A 10,112-nucleotide genomic window follows, 5' to 3' on the forward strand; every position below is an offset into this window, starting at 1 on the left:
GATCCACCTTTCTACGTTGGGGAGGTGGGGTGGGGGGAGTAACGGAACAGCTGGGGGTGAGGAATTGGGCCCTCCAAGGCTGAACAGGGATGCAAGGAAAGGCAAGAGTCTCTTAAAAGGGAAATAAAACCTTTTCTATCCGCTGGGCTTTTGACAAGCCTTGTGGCGCTAATTTCCTACCTGCAAGGTCCCAGTTTCCGCGGCTCAATCGACTGTACCTGTCATTCCTTTCTGGTCTGCGCGCTCCCTTGCAGCTGCCCAGAAGCTACTTCTACATACAGGTGCCTACATCTCCCAATCATGAAGTCATAACACATGCATACAAACGAGCACAACACGCTATACAAATGTGTTGTTATTATTATGGCGATTGTTGGTGTGCTTTTCAAGCTCCACCACAGAACTAATGACCGACCAACCAAATAGGTGGGACCTAGTTGGTTCTCCGTCGTTTTCTGGAGGGGGTTCCCGAGGCGCAGGCGCTGATGACAAGAAGGCTGTGCTTTGTCCAGGAGCTCTAGGGCCTGAGGACAGGCGATGTGGGGAGGGGGCTCTGAGCAGAATCTGTAAGAGCTGTGAGAAGAAACGAGGCTCGTAAAATACCTTGAGTCTCGTCTCCTCCTCTTCCTCTGGGAGAGCTGATGAAGAAAGAAGAAACCAACATTGGCGCCCGCCTCGGCCACATCCTCACCCTAAACCAATTTTAGGGACACTGGAGGGGCTCGAAGAGGCAAAGCTAGGCCCAAAGGTGAGCTTCTGAGGAAACCGGAAAGGTTAACATGGTTCCAGTCGCTGAGTTTCCCGCATCCTTGAGAATTCCACAGAAGGTGAGCATCTTGCCACTTTCTAGGACCACAGTCTCTTACATCCCCAAGCCCTCAGAGTTCCAGAACCTCAAACCCTCACTCCCATTAAAGAATCTCACACCACTTCTCTCCAGTCGTCTAAGCCTGTAGTCTTCAAATTGGGGGACATGAAGACTCGCCTAAGGGTACTCGGATTCGGGACATGTAAAGGATTAATTTCCAGATTCTCAGTTTTCCCAAAATGTGTTTTCCTGAATAAATACCTGCACTAGAGCTTCTTCCTCTACTCTTTTACAATAGACTTTCTCCCTTTCTATTTAAAAAGAAAGAAAAAAAAGATAGTTCTTAGCCATGAAATCTCCTAGGGATAACTTTATCTTGTTTTACCTTGGTTGTTTTTTGTTTGTTTTGGGCCACGCCCTGACTCTTGCAGGGATCTTAGTTCCCCAACCAGGGATGGAACTGGCTCCCAGCGCCAGCAATGAAAGAACCAAGTCCTAACTGATGGACTATCAGGGATTTCCCTTAGAAAGTGAAGTCGCTCAGTCGTGTCCAACTCTTTGGGACCCCATGGACTCTAGCCTACCAGGCTCCTCCGTCCATGGGATTCTCCACTCATTCTCCACGCAAGAATATTGGAGTGAGTTGCCATTTCTTTCTCCAGGGGATCTTCTGGACCCAGGGATCGAACCTGGGTCTCCCGCATTGGAGGCAGACGCTTTAACCTCTGAGCCACCAGGGATTTCCCTTACCTTGTCTTAAATAAAGAGACATGTAACAGTATTGTAATGTAATTATCCTCTAATTAAAAAAAAAAAATAGACATGTAGCCTATTTCTTTTAAGGTACCATAAACACCATCTCGTCTATCTCATTTTAAATGTATTTTTAATATTAATTATTATTAAAAGAATATTAATTTCTTGCCTGGAAAATCCCATGGATGGAGGAGCCTGGTAGGCTACAGTCCATGAGGTTGCAAAGAGTCTGACATGACAGCTACTTCACTTTTTTTAATATTAACAGTTATGAAAATGTACAATCTTTGTTATTTAATCACTTCTGCTCTCATAATAATTGTAATGATAACCCAGAAGAAATATTTCTAAAAACCTAGAGTTTTATGGTCACAAGAAAGAAAAATATTTTTCATCTCAATTATAATATATATATGTAAGAAAGTGTGATAGGGGACTTCCCTGGTCATCCAGTGGTTAAGACTCTGTGCTTCTATTGAAGGAGGCCAGCCTTAGATCCCTGGTAGAGGAACTAAGATTCCCCCGTGGGTGCAACCAAAGAAAAAAAATTTTTTAAGTCTGATACACTGGTCAATAAAAGACTTTCAAGTATAAAAGCATAAAATTGTGGGGAAGTCGAATGGTAATAGGAGTTCTAGGAGAATAGAGAATGATGGATTAAGAAAAGGAAAGATTCCCAATTATGTTTTTTAATGAGGGCTAGTGGATATCATCACTCATATTTCAATTCCCCTGGACACACAAAAGATTGATTTATTTTTAAAAGTGAATATTTTGCATATCCCAGAAATTACATCGTTGGAACAATGTTAATTTATGATGATAAAGTTTAGATGCTTACTTAGAAGTGCTTGAGAAGTACAAACTTTTTCGAAATTATTTCCTGAAGTATAGGTGCAGAAATTTTAAGACAGTTGCTCTCAGCTATCCAGGTGCCCCTCCAAAGCCCCCAACAGTGCCATTCCCCTCCACCCTGTATCCCCTCTCACCTCTGTGGCAGGGCAAGAGTACGTTTATAGGAAAGGTGGTCACAATTCCAGCTCCTCCTCCTTCTCAGGTGTTCTCAGGAGCCAGTCCTCAAACTTTGCCCAAGGTAGCAGCCATAGCAGCTTACAAACAGCCTCCAGCATCAGTAGTGTCATGATGAGGACCAGGAAGATAAAGAAGGCTTTGTCCATGGCCCGCCGAAGGGGACCCCTGGGAGGAGTGGGATGTCGGGCAAATGCCAGGAACACATCCTCCTCATCCACATCGCCCTCCTCCTCGGCCATTCTAACCCACAGTCTGACCGCTGGCTTGAGCGAGGTGGCTGGGATGGAAGCCCTTAGTCAGCCTTGCCAGGATTAAGGGGAGTGATGCCGGCAAGTCCTGCACCTGCCCAGCTTGACCCTAATTCCCCCAACCAAGAGGAAAAAAGGAGAGGAAGGCCTCTGAGTCTTTGAATGATCAATGCAATGTGAATGATCTGGAATAAATAATTCCTAAACTCTGTCCAGCTTTTGGGCTTCCCAGATGGTTCAGTGATAAAAGAATCCGCCTGCCGATGCAGGAGACACCGTTGGATCCCTGGGTCCGGACGAGCCCCTGGAGGAGGAAATGGCAACCCACTCCAGTATTCTTGCCTGGAGCCGGAACAGAGGAGGCTGCCTATAATCCAGAGTTGCAAAGAGTCAGACACCACTGAGCCACTGAGGACGCACACACCCACGTCCAGCTTTTTATCTTGTGTTTCGGGAACTGAAGGCCCAACAGAGACATGCCAGCTACAGCTGCCCAAGTCATCCTAGGTCTCTAAGATTAAGGTTCAAGGCATTAGGCCCCTACAGCCCAGGACCTAGTACCTACTGTGAGCCGGGGTCACTCAACAACCTCAACACTGGGTGGGGCTGGGGGGAGGGGAGGAACGATCTAACCTAGGCGCGGTTGGGCGGCGGGGCGGGGCGCGGGGGTGCGTGTGTGCGGGCGGCAGGGGCGGGACAGGGGGCCGCAGAAGCTGAGGCGGCTCCAGTCTGCGCAGGCGTAGTTTTTCTTCAGGTTTGGGGCCGCTGAGCTTGCTGCGCCGACACCTGGCACGCTGTCTTTGTGACTTCCAGTAAGGTTATAACTGGACTGCGGGTGCCCAAGCGGAGGTTTATAAAAAGAGAAAGACAGTGGTTGGCCAGCGGAGCGACGGTTAACGATAGGGACTTAACTATTGAGGCAATAATAAGGAAGGGTGAGCTGTGCTTGAGGGGGCCTGGTCTGAGAATTGCTGGTGGGAAATGTCAACGAGGACACTGGGACAAGGATTGAAGGCTTTTTCTTGACTTTGTTCCCCAGGCACTGGCCTGAAGCTTCGTGAGGGAAATCAAAGTCCATATGGAGACCTGCCCAAGCCCGCCCCCCCAAAAATGGTGGTTGGTAGGTGGAGTGCGGAGGGAGGGAGCAGATCAAGAGGTAATAGACCTCATATCTGGAGTCACTAGGGTCTCTTAGCTAAACTCCACGTTGACCTTGATAAGAAAACAAATTTCCTTAGGAAGACCTTGTTTACCCCAAAATGGTACAACCAACGGATGTCACAGTTTTGCTTAGAATCAACTCATATTATCGTTTGCTGCCGCCACAGGAAACCACATTACCAGTCAAGAAAAAGAAAGAAAGAAACTAGATCACTAGATCTGAGTCCGAACTAATTATTTATATTTTTAAATCACTCACAGCTTTGTTTTTAAAATAGTTTTATTTATGGCTGTTCTGGCTCTTTGTGGCTGTGTGGGCATTTTTTTTCCTAGTTGGGGCAAGCGGGGGAGACTCGCTAGTCGCCTATGCACGGACTTCTCATTGCAGTGGCTTCTCTTCTTGCCGAGCAAGGCCTGTAGGTGCGCGTAGGCTTATTGAGCTCAGTAGTTGCTGCTTCGTCAGCTCTAGAGCACAGGCTCAGTAGTTGTGGCACGTGGGCTTAATTGCTCCCCAACCTGTGGGATGTTTTCCCGATTAGGGATTGAACCCAGAACGTGTCCCCTGCATTGGCAGAGGGATTCTTTACCACTGAGCCACCAGGGAACTCCATACTAATCATTTATGAGTTGTGTTAATTAAACAAGGAGAACATTAGACTGAGGTGGCTCTGATGCCCTGGCAGTCTACTGAAGCCAAAATCTAAACCTATGAATGCCTCAAGATCAGGTAATCAAGAAGCTGGAGGAGGGACTTGCCTGGAGTGGTTAAGAATCTGCACTTTGCACTACAGGTCCCACTGAGTTGGGTAAACTAAGGTCCCAAATGCTGCATGGGCAGGCCCAAAACCGCTCCCCCCAGCCGCCAAAAGAAAAGAAACGCTGGAAGACAGTCACACACAGCCAACTGGGCTAACCTATAGCCAACCAAATAATTTCCTTTCTCTGTGTCCACATTTTCTCCATTTAAGTCTTTCCTCTGGGTCAGGTTTGAGGATGTTCAAACTACCCGTGCAGTTGTACTCCTTTCACAGGCTAGCAAGGTAATGCTCAAAATCCTTTAAGCTAGGCTGAACCTACTTCCAAGCCAGTACGTGAACCATGTACTTTCAGATATACACGCTGGATCTAGAAAAGGCGGAGGAACCAGACATCAAATTGCCAACATCCGTTGGATCATAGAAAAAGCAAGAGGATTCCAAAAAAACATCTGCTTCATTGATTGATTACATTAAAGCTTTTGGCTGTGGCTCACAACAAACTGGAAAATTCTTAAAGAGATGGGAATATCAGACCACCTTACCTGCTTCCTGAAAAACCTGTATGCAGGTCAAGAAGCAACAGATAGAACCAGACATGGAAAAACAGTTCAGTTCAGTTGCTCAGTCGTGTCTGACTCTTTGCCACCCCCATGGACTGCAGCATGCCAGGCTTCCCTGCCCATCACCAACTCCTGGAGCTTGCTCAAATTCATGTCCATCCAGCCATCAGAGTTGGCGTCAGTGATGCCATCTAGCAATCTCATCCTCTGTCGTCCCTTTCTCCTCCTGCCTTCAGTCTTTCCCAGCATCAGAGTCTTTTCCAGTAAGTCAGTTCTTCGAATCACGTGGCCAGAGTATTGGAGCTTCAACTTTAGCATCAGTCCTTCCAATGAATATTCAAGACTGATTTCCTTTAGGATTTACTGGTTGGATCTCATTGGAGTCCAAGGGACTCTCAAGAGTCTTCTCCAGCACCACAGTTTGAAAGCATCAGTTCTTCAGCACTGAGCTTTCTTTATGGTCCAACTCTCACATCCATACATACATGACTACTGGAAGAACCATAGCTTTGACTAGACAGACCTTTGTTGGCAAAGTAATGTCTCTCTTTTTAATAAGCTGCCTAGGTTTGTCATGGGCTTCCCTGATAGCTTAGTTGGTAAAGAATCTGCCTGCAGTGCAGGAGGCCCGGGTTCGATTCCTGGGTCAGGAAGATCTGCTGGAGAAGGGATAGGCTACGCACTCAAGTATTCTTGGGTTTCTGTTGTGGCTCAGCTGGTAAAGAATCCGTCTTCCAATGTGGGAGACCTGGGTTCTATCCCTGGGTTGGGAAGATTCCCTGGAGAAGGGAAAGGCTACCCACTCCAGTATTCTGGCCTGGAGAATTCCATGGACTGTATAGTCCATGGGGTCGCAAAGAGTTGGACACAACTGAGCGATTTTCACTTCATTTCACTAGGTTTGTCATAGCTTTTCTTCCAAGGAGCAAACAAGCGTCTTTTACTTTCATGGCCGCAGTCACCATCTGCAGTGATTTTGGAGCCCCTCCAAAGAAAGTCTCTCACTGTTTCCATTGTTTCCCCATCTATTTGCCATGAAGTGATGGAACTGAATGCCATGATCTTTATTTTCTGAATGTTGAGTTTAAGTCAGCTTTTTCACTCTCCTCTTTCACCTTCATCAAGAGGCTGGCTCTTTAATTCCTCTTCGATTTTGGCCATAAGGGTGGTGTCATCTGCATATCTGAGGTTATTGATATTTCTCCTGGCAATCTTGATTCCAGCTTGTGCGCCATCCAGCTCGGCATGTGGCGTGATGCACTCTGCATAGAAGTTAAACGAGCGGGGTGACAGCGTACAGCTTTGTCTTACTCCTTTCCCAATTTGGAACCAGTCTGTTGTTCCATGTTCAGTTCTAACTGTTGCTTCCTGACCTGCGTACAGATTTCTCAGGAGGCAGGTAAGGTGGTCTGGTATTCCCATCTCTTGAAGAACTTTCCACAGTTTGTTGTCAGCCACACAGTCAAAAGCTTTAGTATATTCAGTGAAGCAGAAGTAGATGTTTTTCTGGAATCCTCTTGCTTTTCCTATGATCCAATGAATGTTGGCAATTTGATCTCTGGTTCCTCCGCCTTTTCTAAATCCAGCTTGAACATCTGGAATTTCTTGGTTCACATACTGTTGAAGCCTCACTTGGAGAATTTTGAGCATTGCTTTGCTAGGATGTCAGATGAGTGCATTGTGCGGTAGTTTGAGCATTCCTTGGCATTACCTTTCTTTGGGATTGGGATGAAAACTGATCTTTTCCAGTCCAGAGGCCACTGCTGAGTTTTCCAAATTTATGGGCATATTGAGTGCAGCACTTTCACAGCATCATCTTTTAGGATTTGAAATAGCTCAACTGGAATTCCGTCATCTCCACTAGCTTTGTTCATAGTGATGCTTCCTAAGCCCCACTTGACTTTGCATTCCAGGATGTCTGGCTCTAGGTGAGTGATCACTCTATCTTGGTTATCTGGGCCATTAAGACCTTTTTTGTATAGTTCTTCTGTGTATTCTTGTCACCTTTTCTTAATATCTTCTGCTTCTGTTAGTTCCCTACCATTTCTGTCCTTTATTGAGCTCATCTTTGCATGAAATGTTCCCTGGGTATCTCTGATTTTCTTGAAGAGATCTCTAGTCATTCCCATTCTACTGTTTTCCTCTATTTCTTTGCACTGATCACTTAGGAAGGCTTTCTTATCTCTCCTTGCTATTCTTTGGAACTCTGCATTCAGAAGGATATATCGTTCCTTTTCTCCTTTGCCTTTTGCTTCTCTTCTCTTTTCAGCTATTTGTAAGACTTTTTTGGACTTTTTGCATTTTGCTTTTTTACATTTCTTTTTCTTGGGGATGGTCTTGGTCACTGCCTTCTGTACAGTGTTACAAACCTCCATCCATAGTTTTTCAGGCACTTTATCAGATCTAATCCCTTGAATCTATTTGTCACTTCCACTGTATAATCATAAGGGATTTGATTTAGGTCATACCTAAATGGTCTAGTGGTTTTCCCTACTTTCTTCAATTTAAGTCTGAATTTTGCAATCAGGAGTTCGTGATCTGAGCCACAGTCAGCTCCCTGTCTTGTTTTTGCTGACTGTATAGAACTTCTCCATCTTCGTTTGCAAAGAATATAATCAATCTGATTTCGGTATTGACCGTCTGGTGATCTCCATGTATAGAGTCTTCTCTTGTGTTGTTGGAAGAGGGTGTTTGCTATGACCAATGTGTTCTCTTGGCACAACTCTGTTATCCTTTGCCCTGCTTCATTTTGTATTCCAAGACCAAACTTTCCTGTTATTCCAGGTATGTCTTGACTTCCTACTTTTGCATTCCAGTCCCCTATGATGAAAAGGACATCTCTTTTGGGTGTTAGTTCTAGAAGGCCTGGTAGGTCATCATAGAACCATTCAACTTCAGCTTCTTCAGCATTACTGGTCAGGGAATAGATTTGGATTACTGTGATATTGAATGATTTGCCTTGGTAATGAACAGAGATCATTCTGTCATTTTTGAGATTGCACCCAAGTACTGCATTTCAGACTCTTTTGTTGACTATGAGGGCTACTCCATATCTTCTAAGGGATTCTTGCCCACAGTAGTAGATATAATGGTCATCTGAATTAAATTCACCCGTTCCAGTCCATTTTAGTTCACTGATTCCTAAAATGTCAATGTTCACTCTTGCCATCTCCTGTTTGACCACTTCCAATTTACCTTGCTTCCTGGACCTAACACTCCAGGTTGTTCTTTACAGCATCGGACTTCACTTCCATCACCACAACTGGGCGTTGCTTTCACTTTGGCTCTGTCTCTTCATTCTTTCTGGAGTTATTTCTCCACTCTTCTCCAGTAGCATATTGGGCACCTACCGACCTGGGTAGTTCTTATTTCAGTGTCATATCTTTTTGCCTTTTCATAGTGTTCATGGACTGATTCAAAATTGGGAAAGCAGTAAGACAAGGTTGTATATTGTCATTCTGCTTATTTAACTTCTGTGCAGAATACATCATGTGTAATGCTGGGCTGAGTCACAAGCTAGAATCAAGATTGCCGAGAGAAATATCAACAAACTCAAATATGCAGATGATACCACCCTGATGGCAGAAAGCTAAGAGGAACTGAAGAGCCTCTTGATCAAGGTGAAAGAGGAGAGTGAAAAAGCTAGTTTAAAACTCAACATGAAAAAAACTAAGATCATGGCATCTGGTCCCATCACTTGATGGCAAATAGATGGGAGGGAAATGGGAACAGTGGCAGATTTTATTTTCTTGGGCTCCAAAATCACTGCAGACAATGACTGCAGTCATGAAATTAAAAGACGCTTGCTCCTTGGGGAAAAAAGCTATGACAAACCTAGACAGCATATTAAAAAGCAGAGACAACATTTTGCTTAAAAAGGTTTATCTAGTCAAAGCCATGGTTTTTTCAATAGTCATGTATGGATGTGAGAGTTGGACCATAAAGAAAGCTGAGTGTTGAAGAATAGATGCTTTCGAACTGTAGTGCTGGAGAAGACTTTTGAGAGTCCCTTGAACAGCAAGGATATCTAACCAGTCCCTGAATATTCATTGGAAGAACTGATGCTGAAGCTGAAGCTCCAACATTTTGGCCTCCTGATACAAAGAGCCGACTCATTGGGAAAGACCCTGATGCTGGGAAAGACTGAGGGCAGGAGGAGAAGGGGGCAACAGAAGACGAAATGGTTGGATGGCATCACCGACTCAATGGACATGAGTTTGAGCAAACTCTGGGAGATAGTGAAGGACAGAGGAAGTCTGGTGTGCTGCAGTCCATGAGGTTGAAAAGAGTTGGACACAACTGAGTGACTGAACAACAATAGCAACAGGTCTGAGGAGTGTTCATTACCACTTATGGTTTGACACTATACCATTCCATGCATTTTTGGTCAAATAAACTTAAAAATTTTAACATGCTTCATTTTAACATTAACAGTTGTGTGAGCAGGACCTTGGACGAGTCACCTGATGTCATGAAGGACAAATGAAATAAGATTTTCTTATGAAATGGTGTGTAAATATAATGTATCAATTTCTGATACCTTCACTATGTCTCAGATAAGTTTGCAATAATGCCACCCAAACACATTCATCATCTCCTTATAGTTCCCTCCCCATGGTAGGTTCAAAACTAGGATCTTATGCAATACATAAACCCAGCACTTTATTGAATTTAAAATTTTTTGAAGCAATTTAAAACTTACAGAAAACATTTAAGAACAATACCAGGGACTCTGGTTGCCGGGAGCCATTATGGGGGGGTCCCGCCCGTGACGAGGTCATGAAGAAAA

Source organism: Dama dama, chromosome 7 (assembly GCF_033118175.1).
Source record: "Dama dama isolate Ldn47 chromosome 7, ASM3311817v1, whole genome shotgun sequence".
In the NCBI taxonomy this organism is placed as follows: Eukaryota; Metazoa; Chordata; class Mammalia; order Artiodactyla; family Cervidae; genus Dama; species Dama dama.